The sequence below is a fragment of the Microcebus murinus genome, chromosome 14 (assembly GCF_040939455.1).
Source record: "Microcebus murinus isolate Inina chromosome 14, M.murinus_Inina_mat1.0, whole genome shotgun sequence".
Lineage (NCBI taxonomy): Eukaryota > Metazoa > Chordata > Mammalia > Primates > Cheirogaleidae > Microcebus > Microcebus murinus.
The window spans coordinates 7,551,942-7,566,548 of record NC_134117.1 but is presented as its reverse complement, the minus strand read 5'-3'; the positions used below and the strand labels follow the sequence as shown (position 1 = coordinate 7,566,548).

Genomic DNA, 14,607 nt, shown 5'->3' with positions numbered 1-14,607 from the left:
CCTCCCTCTGGGAGAGTAGACACGGGACACTTCCGGGTGCACACACTGGGTATTGACTGCCCTTTCCCATTCCTCGCTCCCTGCTGCTCGGGGAGGATCAGGGCTGCGTCACCTCCTTGCCGGCTCCCCTCCCGCTGCACCCACAGCCCCCAGCGTTGTCCAGAGCTAACAGGGGCTGCCCTGAACGAGCTGTTGAATAAGCAGACAAATGGGTGAGGGGGTTGGAACACCGCCGTGCAGGTGGAGGGTCTCCGTCTTCCTGTGCCTACCTGGCTACGTGGAGGACCAGCCTCCATGGCACTGCTTCTTCTGCCACCTGCTTTCCCAGATACTAATTAGAGAGGTGACCTCAGCTCCAACAGCCAGGAAGGAGGTGTGTAATGAACCACTCTCAGGTGCTCTGGCTTCTCACCCGGGTATTTAAGCCTCTGGATATATCCACCTATTTAAATAATTAATTATAATCTAACTACCTGGAGCAGGAGAGGGAGCCGTGGGCTTCAAATGGGGCAGGTCCCTTAACCCATGAACTTTGATCCCAGCCCCCCAAGGTCAGCCATCAGCCCCTTACCCTGCAGCCTGCCCGGTGCTTAATTACCCAATTAACATGTCATTTTATAGCCGGGTGGTTTAAGAGACTGTGTAGGAAGAGGATGGGACGCCAGGGCCACAGCCTTTGGTTATGGTCCTGTGGTTCTAATGCACGAATTAAATATCTGTCTCTTCTAAAAGTCAGTTTGTGATTTATTGGAAAATTGGTAGAAACAGCCCTTGGGGGGTTGTGCTCAAAATCTGGTTTAAAAGAGTGGCTGCTGGCTATGACTTTTTGATTTCCTCTATCCTATTGAATGTCATTAGCCCCCTTTCATGTAAAATAAATGTTTGAATCCAGCTCACGGAGGGCTTATTTATTCATTTCGTTCCCTTCACTGCACACTGTCGTTATTTCTCTGTTGATTCTCTTCTCTGGCAGAGTAGAAACTAAACCCTTCCCTTCAGGGCACGAATTTGGGATTGAGACAATGCGGAGTCCCCTGCACCCGCCTCCCCATGGTCGGAAGTGGAAGGTCGTGAATTTCAGTTCTGCTAAATCATGTGTGACTCCAGGACGGAGAGGACCCGGGTGTTATTTTATTTGTGATTTCTTCTTATTTATTTATTGGGAAGTGGCCTTTCTCCAGAAGCAGCCCAGAATGCAGAAAAATATTAAACCAGGGTTTGATCCATCTCATAAGCCCACACGAAGAAAGCCACTGTCACCATTTTCAAATAAAGAGGTGGCATGTGTTTCATTATAAATCGTGCCCTTATTAAAACAGGCTGGTTTAAATCTGGGAGATGTGTGGGGCCTGGATTTTAACTTCTCCTTGGCTGCCTGACCCTCCTCTGACCTTTAACTGTTGAGTAGAAGGTGCCCAAGAAGCCCGTTCATGTAACAAGGTAGCGTGGGCCTGGGAAAGTGGCCCCACCTAAGGCATAACACAAGGAAGAGCATTTGCAAAAGGACGACTAAGGCGGAAGGTGTGCTCATAGCTAGTTCTTCTACATTTTTTACCTCTAAGCCTGCAAGTCATCCCCTCAAAGACCGCTCCTGACTCCCCAACTAGGGTAAACCCTTCAGCTCTCTCCTTTTCCTATTTCTGCCTGTTGTTTGATTCATTCTTAGTACATATCAAATGTGCTGAGCAAATGCTCTCTAGGTAAGTAAGGCATCACTACAATAATGAAAATATGTTGACTGATATATTGAACATATGTTGAAAATATATTGTCATACGTGTAGGAGTAATTGGTGCGGCTGACAACAGCCCCTTTCCCCTGGGGCGCGAGTTCTCTGCAGTTCTCTGCAGCAGCGAAGGTGTTTCCAGCTCAGCCACACCTCCCACCCCCAGCGTCACCCCCATCCCCTCTGCTGCTGGGCCTGGGAGCTCTCTCTGGCTCTGGGAGTGTGCTCGGCCCACGTCCCTGCAGTCCAGAAGTGCCAGGGATTTAACTGCCTCAGGCACAACCTTCAACCAACAAGGGCCAGGAGTAGGCAAGTGAACACCTCAGCCTGCCTGTCCCTTCCTGGGGCAATCCAGGGGTGTGCTGTGCGCGACTCCCCACAGGATGCCAGCAGGCCTGGGCCCCAGTGGCCTGTGGCAGTGACCTGCTCATTCAACCTTCTGTCTGGTTTTCCTCCCTTCCTGCCCTCATTTGCTAACAGGGTCTAACTCCTGAGACCCTCTCCCAGACAGTCTGCCTGCAGCCCGGCGGCTGTCCAGCGTCTGCCCTCAGGGAACCCAGACCAAGGCATGATGACACAAAATATGGGAATATTGCAAAGGCAGCATTTTTACTTTGCATTTGGCATCTGCTATGGTCCGAAAGTCTGTGTCTCCCCAAAACTGAGAAGTTGAAGCCTATCTCCAGTGCAATAGTATTAGGCGGGGGAGGCTTTAGGAGGCGATTAGGTCATGAGGGTGGTGCCCTCATGATGGGATCCAAGCCCTTGTGAGAGAGGCCCACGGCTGTTCCCTTCCTGCCACGGGAGGCCATGTGCAAGGCGCCGTCTGTGGGGAACAGGACCTCCACACTGCATCTGCTGGCGCCTCGGTCTTGCTTGGACTTTGCGGCCTCTAGAACCGTGAGCCATACATTTCTGTTGTTTGGAAATCACCCAGTGTAAGGTATTCTGTTATAGCAACCCAAACTGAGGAAGGCAGTCTTGTATTTCTCAGAGCACTTTCAGATACGTTAGCTTCAGCTTGATGTCACTGCATTAAGCCACATTCCTAGGCTTTATGTTGCTCTGTGAGGACCGAGTAGGGCAGTGCTACTATTTCCCTCCCACAGAAGAGGAAAGCAAGGAAGAAAGAAGCCAAGACTTCCAGCCAAAGTCACACAGCAAGGCAGTGGGGGAGACGGGGCCGAGTATTCTCGCCACTGTACTCGCTGCCTTAATTTTCCATCTTTCCAGGCCCTGCCTGGCATGTTTTTCTCGAAGGAGAGAGCCAAATGGCTGGGAATTTGCTATTATCACCCATTATGTATTTTTCTCTTGAATGCCAGGCTTTGAACCGACCTGCTTTTTGCCCATCCTCCCCACCCCCAAGTCCCCAAAGGAAAGGTATGTTATATGAGATGACGATCCACCGTAATTGAGGGTCAGGTTCTAGAGTTGTTGCTTCATGTGTTTTTTTGGACTTAAAAACAGTCCTATTAGGTGTGTAGTAAAATCCCTATTTTGCAGAAAAGATTGTATCCAGTGTGTCTGAGAATGCTTGGCACGTAGCATACTTGATAAGTACTTACTGGATGAATGAGGCTCAGAGAGGTTGAGTTGCTCTCCCCAGTCACACAGCCAGTAGACGGAGTCTATTCCATTCCCAGTCCTAGGAACTTTCCCTGTAATGCGTAGCCCCCCACCCTCCACTGGGGTCTGTCTTCTCCATCATCAGTGCCCGCCTGGGGCGCAGGGCAGTGTTCAGTCGGTGTCCGTGGATCGAGGGAAACACCCCGCGCCTCCTCAGGGAGGCCCTAGGTCTCTGAGTGACTGGCCCGCCCGCAGCCACTGCCTAGCGTCACTAACCATCCACCCAGGCGGGCTCATGCCAGCCTCCCCGGGTGGACACAGGCAGGTGGACACTGTTGTCCATACACCCCGCCAAGCCACCACCCTGCCCACCCGGTCAGTGACCCGCAAATGAAGAAAGACGCACAGGGCGACGGTGCAGCTGCGTGGAACCGTGCTGGTCTTGCAAGGCCCAGCTGCATTTTTACAACACGGCAGTCAGGGGCTTGCTCCCTCCTCCTGCACGGCCAAGGAGCAGCCAGACCCGCTGTCAGGACAGAGGAATGCGCTGGACAGACAGCGAGCCCAGGACCTAGGAAGGCGTCTCCAAGAGGAGTGCTGTGGAGCTGGCCGTGCCGCTTTGCACCCTTAAGTCCGCGAAGGTGGAGGCAGCTGTGAGCCGCCAGGGCCCACACACGTGTCTGGGATTGAGGCCATCACAACTTTCAAAGCTGGGCGTTTCCGTGAGCTCTTACAGAAAACCATATCGAAGACCTCAAGGCACAAAATAAAAATCCGCCTGGCAGATAGGAGAAGAGGACGGTTAGGCAGAGGCTGTCTGTCCAGCTCCCAGGCCCTGCAGGAGGGGCTTTGCTCCTGCCAGTGGCCGTCCGTCCGTACTCCTGTCCCCGAGCATGGACTTGTTCCTCGTGCCGGGGGCTTAATGGAGCTCAGGGCCCCCAAGAAAGGCAGAGGAACAAACAGGCAACCGCAGCCTGGATGAAAAGTGCCAAGAAGGAATTCACTGGATGGCACCCTCCAAGTCTCTTCTGGGGAACGGGGGACCAGGGAGGTGTCCTTGGGAGACGGGACATGAAAGATAGGATTCTGAAAGGAGAGTAGGAGTCTGCAGGCAACGAAGGGGTGTTTCGATTTAACAGGGGTTAAATTCCAATCTGACAGGGCTGGGTGTTCCCACTTAACCCTCACAACGAGCATAGTGGGTCGTGTTATTAATACCCCCCCTGCCCACTTTAAAACAGGAGCCTGCAAAGACCCAGTCACTCCCCAGCCCACAGTCTCAAGCTGGGAAGTAAGGAGGCCGACGACTAGACCGCAGTCGGTGAGAGTTCGAAGCCTGTGTTTCTTCTCTAGTCCTTCGTGAGCTTCTCTCTCACAAGAGTTGTTGAGTTTCTCGTGGGGGCAGGATCAGTCTTTTTGTCTTTGTTAGTGGAAGCGTCGCTTCTTCCATGTGGAAATTCCAGGAGCTGATGGAAGTTGAAGGACGGAGGTGAAACCCACACCCCAGAGCCCTTCTCCAGACGCACCCTCTGCCCCAGTTGCTCCAGATGGGGTTCGTGGAATCCCGTGGCACCTGGGTTTGAATCTTCTTAATTTTGAAGCCGGGGCAGTGGTGCGTGTGGGGAACTGCTGCTGTCACTGGAGTCCCGTGGGGAGGTGGAGAGGAAGGGCGTGGTCACCTTGGACTGGACCCTGAGGATAACAGGAAGTCTCAGCTGTTATCAAACAGGGGAATGACTCCTACTTGCCAAAGCTATTTTTCAAACGTTGCCTTTGAATTGTACATTTCTATCAAAATAGTGCAGATTTGCCATTTGAGAATTATATTTTATATTTGCTGTCTTGCAAAGCATGGGTTGGAAGAGGAAAAGAACTAGAGGCAGGAAAACCAGCTGGGAGGATTTGCAGCAACGTGGTGAGGGAGGAGCACCTGCATCCGGGGAGAGGCCACGGGGCTGGATGTAAGCGTGGACGGACGTGGGCACTATTGAGGGGTCAGGTGCAGTGGGGCCGCTGACCAGCTGCGCCTGCAGAATGTGAGGGAAGGAGACGTGGGGTCTGACCCCCAGGTTTCGGGCCTGGGTGGTGGGTAGATGATGAGGCCATTCATACCCACTGAGCAGGGGAGTGGGTATACAATGAGTAGTTTGATTTTGGATAACTTTGCTTGAGGTGTCAGTGAATCACCAGAAAGATGTCCAGTGGGCAGTTAGGTACCAAGACCTGGAGCCAGGGCACAGTTCGGTCCACGGAGAGCCGGTGAAAACCACACTACTGCTGCCTTAAAAGAATTTTGGAAAGACCTACAAGCTCAGCTGACAGCCCCTTGGGTGGCACCTGGCAGGCAGGTCGGGAGCTCTGAGCCCAGCCACCGACTCTGGGCGCTGATGTCTTTTGTGCCTGGGCCAGGTCGCAGGGGGCGGAGGCCCTGAGCCCACCCTCTGCCAGCCCGCACTCCCTGCAGGAGGCTGGCCTCATGCACGGCACCCCAGCCGCCTTTGGATTTCCTGGGTTTTGTGGGGCCCGGGTCAGCACATTAATGTTATTTAAATCTAGGGTTTTGAATTGAACCTTATTAAATGCCTCCTCGGCCACGTGGTCCTTGTGACGGGCCCCAGTGAATGGGGGATTAGGCAGATAAATTGCCATTGTGATTCTGACGCTGTCACCGGGTTTGCCGAGGACAATAATTATGTAGCTTACAGTGTTTGGAAATATTGCCTAAATCTCCTCCCCACATGTTGTTTGTGATGGAAAACAATTAGACAAAAGGCCCTTTTGGTAAGCTGCCTGGGATCCAGATCGGCCTGATGAATGGGCTTTCTCCCAGACCCCGAGCATTTGTTAGAAGTAAATTATATGTCATTTCAAATCCAAAAGGTCTGCTCCCCATGTTTATTGGGATAAATTAAATCTTCTAAGGAGGGTAAACAGAAGGCCCTGATAATTATTTGCTTCTGTATAATTTAAGCTGAAAAGGATATCACCAAGAGGAGGTTGGGGGTAGTGACACCCCCCGCCACAGAGAAGGCACAATAGGGAAATTTAATTTGATACTGATCTACACGCTTCATATCAAGTTGGGACGGGCAGCCCCACTCTCAAAAGCTGTTTTCAAATGCTGCTTTTGAGTTGCAAATTTCAACCAAAATCATCTTGATTTGCTATTTGAGAATTAATTTTTATAATTTCAAGGGGCTTCCTTGCAGAGGGGATGATGCTTCCCTGATCAGACAGGCTTCGGGTCCTCATCAGACCAGGATGAGGCCTCCTCTGGCCTTGCCTCAGCCCAGACCTGAAGCCTCCTCCATCAGCATTGGTAGGAATCCAGCAACTCATCCTTCCACCCACTCAGCCACCCACGTATCCATCCATCACCCACATATCTGTCTGCCCACATATCCATCCATCCATCCATCCATCCATCCATCCATCCATCCATCCATCCATCCATCCATCCATCCATCCACATGTCCATCCCATTCATCCATCTATCCATCCACCCACTCATCCATCCACATATTCATCCATCCATCCATCCATCCATCCATCCATCCATCCATCCACCCACCCACCCATATATCCATCCATCCATCCACATATCCATCCATCCATCCATCCATCCATCCATCCATCCATCCATCCACCCATCCATCCATCCATCCATCCATCCACCCATCCATCCATCCACCCATCCATCCATCCATCCATCCATCCATCCATCCACCCATCCATCCATCCATCCATCCATCCATCCATCCATCCATCCATCCACATATTCATCCATTCATCCATCTATCCATCCACCTATTCATCCATCCACATATCCACCCATCCATCCTCCCCCCAACATTCAACCACTTATCTACCTATGTATGTATCAGTCCATCCATCCATCCATCCATCCATCCATCCATCCATCCATCCACCCACCCATCCATCCATCCATCCATCCATCCATCCATCCATCCATCCATCCATCCACATATTCATCCATTCATCCATCTATCCATCCACCTATTCATCCATCCACATATCCACCCATCCATCCTCCCCCCAACATTCAACCACTTATCTACCTATGTATGTATCAGTCCATCCATCCATCCACCCATCTGTCTATTCACCATTCTATAAATACTGAATTGCTATGTTTAATGCTGGCTCCCCAAATTCCACCAACACAAGCTGTAGATAAGACAGAGCTGAGGTTATTGTTGACTGTGGCAAGGGAGAACACCACCGCTACAGAGCTTTGGTGCTGTCTCAAAAGGAGTAAGGCAAGATTGGAATTTATTAAGAATTGGCAGTTTGGTAGAAACAGCAGGTGAGGATTTCTGAGGTGAGGATTTGAATTATCTCAGGGTGCAAACTGTCTGTTGATGCTTCCCATTGAAGAGTTGATGTGGTTTTGGGGAAGTTCTTCTAGTGAACAATCAAACCAATCATTTGCCTGGGCAAGAGGCTTCCAGAAAAACCAACTCATGGTCATGACGAGCCTGGGGCACACAGACCTAGGTGTTCATGCAGACAAGTGTGGTTGTGGTCCTCAGTGTCCAGGATGAGTGTGGGGGTAGACGGGTTTCACTCTCACCTCTAGAACATCTGGCCCACCCTTGTCTCACTAGGAGAACCATGCCACGGTAGACATGGCTCTGCATGTCAGAGCTATGCCAAGGGGGAGAGAGGTGTTAATATCAAAGCATCGCGGAGCTAAATGCATAGGAGAGCGTGATGTAGCAGGTGGGGCTGACCTAATCAAAGAGATCTAGAAGGCTTCCCTGACACATCTCAAAGTAGCCAGGCATGAACCAGAGGGGGCGTGCCATGGGCTGGAGCGGAGGACACCAAAGGGGCACCTGTGGTATTTCTGAGCCCAGCCAAGGTGCTGGGTCAGGTGGGAGCAGCTCTGCTGGGGCTTCGTCTCCCTGCCTCGGCTTTGCACCACATCCTTGCCCAGCCCCTGAGGAAAATCCCCCAGCATCCTCCGGAAGCTGCTTGGCAACGTCAGCCTGGCTGGGGGGCAGGGGGAGGTGGCGCCTGCTGTGGTGCACCAGACGGAGGGAGAGGAAAGGAGGGGTGGGGCGGGGAGGGAGGCCGCATCCCCAGCACCCCAGGCCAGGAACAGCTCCCTGCCTTGATCTCGGCCTGGCGCCTGCCCCGGGATGTCATCTGCGGTTAGGGGCAGGCAGTGTCCAGGTTCAGGTTTCACTGGCCGAGCCCGAGATAACATCTGGCTCTTGGGGTCCTAGGCCAGTGACCTCTTAGGCTCCCTGGTGCCTGGCAGTCTGCAGGGAAAGTTTCCTCGCTCCTCCGCTGACAAGTGGCCTTTGCTGATCTTCAGGGTTGCAGGGTAGCCCAGCTTCCTGGGCCCTCCCCAAGGGACTCTGTCTCCTTCACACTACAGCCCTGCAGGGGCCTGCCCTGGGGCTCTGCTTGGCTCAGCTTTGAAAGAAAATTCCATTCAGCTTCACCAATCTGAGCCCTCGGCCTGAGCAAACCTGCAGGGACTGACTGGCAGAATCCCAGATGCTACTGTTCCGGTGTCTAGGGCCAGCCTGGACCGTCGCTGAATGGAGCCAGTGGACACTCGCTAGGGCGTGTTAGCAAAGCCGAGAGTGAGTGGGTGCTTCCCCACGCGCAGAGTGGTTGCACGGCGAGAGCTGAAGCAGTCCATGCCCAGCAGCAATAGCCCCATTTAATCACCTGGGGGTGAAGCTGTTTCCCTAGGAGGTGCCCCTGGCGGTGGGGACTTCACGGCTCCCCTACGGCCTGACTGAGGGGCCATTGGAGTGAGGTTCGAGTCCAGGCCCTGCCTCCCCATTCCCGTGTGTCCCTGTGCAAGTGGCATCCCTCCCCGATTTCAGTGAGAAACTCCTGCCGTGAACCAGAGCATGACATGGATCTTATGAAAGGGAGGGCCAGCAAGTTCGTGTCATACTTAGACCACGTGTGTCAGAAACAGCTGAGTCTAATGACACAGGTTTCTTGCTTTTGGAGCATGCCACACTGTTTCTGCCCCCCTTTTCCATCCTCTTTGTGCTCGGCCCCTCTGTGACCCTGAGCACACCCTCCCGCTGGGAGCTCTGTCTGCTCGTGGCGGGACACTACCTACCGCCTTTTCCTGGAGCTCCTCGTTCCACCTGGACCATCCCATCCGTGCCCTCAAGCTGCGCTCCCTCCACCTGACACCTCAGGATGCTCCCGGCCTGGGGGACCTCCTCTCCCTCTTTCTTCTCTCTGCACCAGGGGTTCTCAAAGTGGGCCCCCAGACCCGCAGCAGCAGCAGTGTCACCTTGTTCTTGTTAGAGCTGCAGATTTGTGGGCCCTCCCCAAACCCACCGAGCGGACACTCTGGGGTGGACCCGGCACTCCGTGCACAGCCTCAGAGCCACTGGCCTGTGCTCTCCTGGGTGACCCTGCAGTTTCCTAGCCTTTCATAAGTGAAGGGTTCCCAAGCCTCTCTCTAGCCCGGACCTCTCCCCCTCGCTCTCAGTATTTCGGTAACAGCCCAGCGCTCTCCCTGGTGGATGGATGAAATTTGCAGACAGAGCTGAAGAAGCCACAAGCCCAGTCTCGAGGTGGCACAGCCCTCTCACTGTGCCGATGACAGCCCAGGGCCTCGGGAGGGTTAAGTGGCCGTGGGGTGCATACAGCTTCTAGTCCAAAGTGGCCTGTCCTTCCCGGCAGGAACATCCTTGCAAAATAACCCCCAGCTTTGGGAGGGTTAGATGCTCTTTTCATGGGCACCGGGGCCCAAAGGAGGACTTCAGGAAAACTCGGGCCTAGACCTGTCTGTTTCCAGAGCTCACCATATACCTGGCCTGACAGGTGCACTCAAAAGCAAGAGCTGTTGAGCGTCAAGGCTTGTCTGGGCCTCCTCGAGAAAGCCACGTTCCCGACCGGCCTGAGCTGCTGTCGGCAGGGCCACGGGATTAGGCACGGGTCAGAGCCGGGGTCACAGGACAAAGATCAAATGTCGCCACTTGGGGCCAGGGCTGGGCCCACGACACAAGTGATGTTGTTTCCCTAAGTGGCTCATCTTCCCGTGCAAGCCTGGATTGCCGGGAGGGGAAACGTGCAAGGGGCAGCAGGGATGGGGTGCGCAGGCTGGGCCCTGGAGTGGCAAGGTAGCCTGCCATCTCGGCTCCTCCAGGGCCCGCTGTCACCTACCTGGTGGAGATGTCATCCGCGAGCTGCGGGAGTTCAGAGGCCAGGAGGAAGGGCCCCAGCGAGCCCAGTGCCCCACGGCCACTCTCCACCGTGGCCCCCTCTAACCAAGGTGAAATTCACATAATACGAAACTAAACATTTGAAAGTGAGCAGTTCGGTGGCATTCAGCACGTCACAATGCCGTGAACCACCACCTCTGTCTAGTTCAAGAACATTTTCATCACCCCCAAGTGAAACCCTATCCCATTAAGCAGTTTTTCCCCTCCTCACTGTACCCTGGCAACCACCAATCTCCTTTCTGTTTCTATGGACTTACGTATTTTTGGATATTTCATATGACTGGAGTAATGTGGTACGTGTCATTTTGCATCTGCCTTGTTTCAACGCAGCATGTGTCTGCAAAGTTCATCCAGGTCGCAGCCTGTGTCAGAACTAACTTCCTTTTTAGGGCTGAGTACTATTCCACTGTGTGGACAGACCACAGTTTGTTTCTCTGAGGGACACTTGGTTTGTTTCCACCTTGGGAAGTACTCTTTTTATTGTCATTTTACAGACAAGGAAATTCAGAGTTTAACACTCTCCCAAGTCGCCCAGCTGGTAAGGGGCAGGGCTGAGCTTCAGACTCGGGCTTTGACATCTCCACTCTCATCTCTCAGCATGCCGAGCAGCTGACCCCTGCCGGAAGGAGGCAGGATCACTGCTCTCGGCCCCTCCTGTCCTGTGACTCTCTGGGGGAAGGGCTGGCTGGTCTGTGTTTTGAACACCATTGTTTGGGTAGAAAAATGATAATCCTCAGAAAAGAGTAATCTCTAATTCAACATAAATGATCTCAGTATCATGATATTTCTTCTTCTTTTCTTAAAAAAATAGTCCTTATTGATGTGTAAAATACATGCAGTAGAATTCACTAATTTTAAGTGTAGAATTTGATGAATTCTGACACTTGTGTGCAATTGTGTAACCATCTCCACGTCAAGACACAAAGTGTTCCCATCGCTCTGCAAACTGCCCACCTCCCTTTTCCACCTCCTTCCACCCTGGGCCCAGCCTCTTCTTACTTAGCACAATGCTTTGAACTTCAGTTTGCTCATGTTATCCTAGTTCATTCCTTCACTGCAGAGTCATGGCCCCTTATTTGGATATGCCGCAGTTTGCTTCTCGTTCCCCAGCTGATGGACATCCACGTTACTTCCACTTCTGGCTTTTATAAATAAAGCTACTGTGAACACTGGGGCGTAGTTTTTGTCTGGACCCAAGGGTGGGCTTGTGGAGTCATAGGGTAAGTGCATTGTCCTATCCCTGCCCAGGGAGGTGGCTCCCTGCGTCAGGCTCCCTCTCTGGGATCCAAGTGGGTCCCGCCCAGGGCCACTAAAACAAGGCCCGTGTGTCTGTCCTTCCTGGGATGGTGGAAAGAAGGAGATGATCAAAGTATGATTTCATGAATCACACGGTTTATTGCCATGCAAAGAGAATTTTTTCTCGGTTTACAATGTTTAAAGAGAGGGAGAATAACATGAACAGATCTCGCAGAGAATACTCCAGATAGATGAGGTGTATAACCACACGGAGTGAGTGAATTCTGAAACGATTAAAGTCTCGTTGCCCGCTTAGGGTGGAAGCAGCCTCCGTGGAAAGTAAAGTCGAGGGAAAGATTGGGGCGCCCGTACCTTTCTTCATGGAGCTGTTCTCAGGGGAAGCTGGCCTGACCACCTGGTGGAGATCCAGAGACCCGCCTCAAAACGTGAGGTCCCCAGTGCTGGGGGCAGCCCCGGTGCTGGCGATTAGCTCCAAGGCTAACAGGATGTCACCCGGTCGCAGCCTGAGCTCTCGGTGTTGGAGAAGCCGCTGTGACGGCAGCATCCACCTTGGGTCTTCAGGGCAGCCGCCCACACAGTGTCACCTTGCCCGGCCTAGCTCTCCCTGTGTCTTTCAGACTCTAGAATCTGTGTGTGTTTTGAAGTCCAGAAGGTGAGGTCAGTAACTCAGGTATGGGGGTTCTGATAAAATTCCACACCCATTCCTGAGGGGTGGGGGAGTTCACTCCAGGTTCTGGCATGTGGGGTCTGACTCACGTAGGAACCAGTGAGTGTCTGAAAGCATTTCAAAGCTGCGAGACAGGAAGGCCTGCCCTTGGCCTGGGGTTCAAGGTTTAACTGCCCCTGCCTAGGGTGAAGTCACAGTTCTCAGGGGGTGGCCCTAAGGCAGTTTAGAACTGGGGATAAAAGTTGCATTTTAAAAACTCTCATGTTGATATTCCAAGCAGATGGCTGAGACCACGTCACCCCTTGGTGTGCAGTGCTGCTTCTCAAAAGCCTCCCCCAGGGGACTCCTCCCAGGTGCCCTTGCGTCCCTGCAGGTGGCAAATGGTCTTTTTCTCTTTCTTTCTTTCTTTCTTGGATAAGATGGCGCTCTTGCTAAACGCAGGATTTCTGCAGCTAGGTCCCTTCTCACTGCTTGGCTGGAAGGTGGTTAAGCTCTTCCCGGTGTCAACAGGCCTCTATCTACCTGCTGTTGAATTTTACTAGGCAGGGAGCTGTGATGGAAAAGGGAAATGAGTTAGGGAAATGTCCAGGCAAATGTCTGTGTGTTTGGAAACAGAGCTATTCTCTTCCAGGTCTTTTCTAGCGCAGTCATTTGCATGCCCATCTGATAGCAGGGGCCCAGCCAGCACCGGCAGATAGGGCCCATCTGGGACCTTTGAATGAAAAATAAACATTTTCTTATTTCAGTCTCTGAATGTCATTTGCATAAAAACCTGCAGGATTTCCAAGGCCATGGGGTGGGCTGGACAGTGAGAGGTAGAGGAGAAGTTTGCATGATTCCGGGAAAGCAGAACTAAGTGGTTCAGGTTAACCCTTATCGCTTGCTTATAATTTGCAAACATGCAGAGTCCAGGGAAGTTGGGGCAGGGGCCTGATCCTTGCTCTGGTTCCATTTCTAATTTCCCACTTGACCTCTTTGGACCTCAGTTTCCTCTTTACAAAATGAGTGAATGGGCCAGACTTCTGAGGTCTTTCATTCATCCAAGCCAGAGGCATTTACTGAGCAAGTATTATGTGCCAGGCACTCTGCTGGGAGATCGAGATTCACAGCGCAGACATGTCGCTGCTTTCAAAGTGCTCCCAGCCCAGCGGGAGCCAGAGGGACAGCAGACACCAGCCTGCACTGTGACGGCGGGGTGTGAGGGGAGAGGTACACCTGGCACTGGGGACAGGAATAGCCCAGGGTGGGGCAGGGAGGGTCAGGAACGGGTTCCAGGCTAAGGTAATGCTATTTTCCAGTTCTGATGCTCCAATCTCAGACTTCCCTGCCACACCTCTCTGGGGGTTCTCGGCAAGAGACAATCTGGGGAGGTGGGTCACACCCAGATGACGGCCAGCATTTCTCTGATATTAACAAACCCCCCTTTATAAATACAAGCAAAAAATGCTAAGTGACATCTGCATCTGCCTTAGGGCTGCCTTCTCCTCCCTGCCATCCTTCTCCCCGGAGTCTGCGTTAGATCTCCCAGAACAGGACCGTGGAGCAATGGGCAGCGGAACTGATTTCACACCCGCTTCAGCCGTGGCGCCCATGGGGCTTGTCTCTGCCCGGGCCCAGCGTCTGGGTCTAAGACATCAAAGTGAAATTCTGATGTCACTGTAAGTACGTGAGAAGAAAGATAGGGTGTAATTCTGAAGGAAAATACATACGCTCATTTAAAAAAAAGTGTTTCTGGGGCAATAGTGAACGTTCGAAAGAGGAGGAAATAACCGGACATGTGGAAGGAGCACTGGCCGAGGCCGCCCGGCCCAGGGGCAGTGCCACCAGCAGAGAGAGCCCCGAACAGGGCCAGGAAACCTGGATTCTGACCCCGTAGCTCTCGCCAGGGAAGGCCTCTGGGTCTCACTTTTCCCGTCTGTGACAGTAGCCGGTTGGAGCAGGCAGGCTGTAGGTGTCGCCGGTGCATCGGTCAGTGACGACGGCAGGACTGTCCTTAGTGTCGCTGCCTGGAGAGAACCCGATTCCAGGAATCTGGGGCAGTGGGCTCGGGCCCAGCCAGCACCGGCCGGACCCTAGAATCAACCAGTGTGAAAGGAGAGGCTATTTCTGGCAGATGAATTGGTTTTTGTCCTCTTTGAAGGATCACGTTACACAGA

The 14,607-nt window shown here is 52.8% G+C and overlaps 1 long non-coding RNA gene across 1 annotated transcript in view; it reads left to right on the top strand.

Annotated features, from left to right (window-relative positions):
- Nucleotides 1–14,154, top strand: part of LOC105880314 (uncharacterized) — a 60,637-nt gene extending 46,483 nt beyond the window's left edge. The window contains exon 3 of the long non-coding RNA XR_012922938.1: nucleotides 13,924–14,154. This is a non-coding gene — a long non-coding RNA (uncharacterized LOC105880314). The remainder of the gene's footprint in view (nucleotides 1–13,923) is intronic.
- Nucleotides 14,155–14,607: the final 453 nt, after the last annotated feature.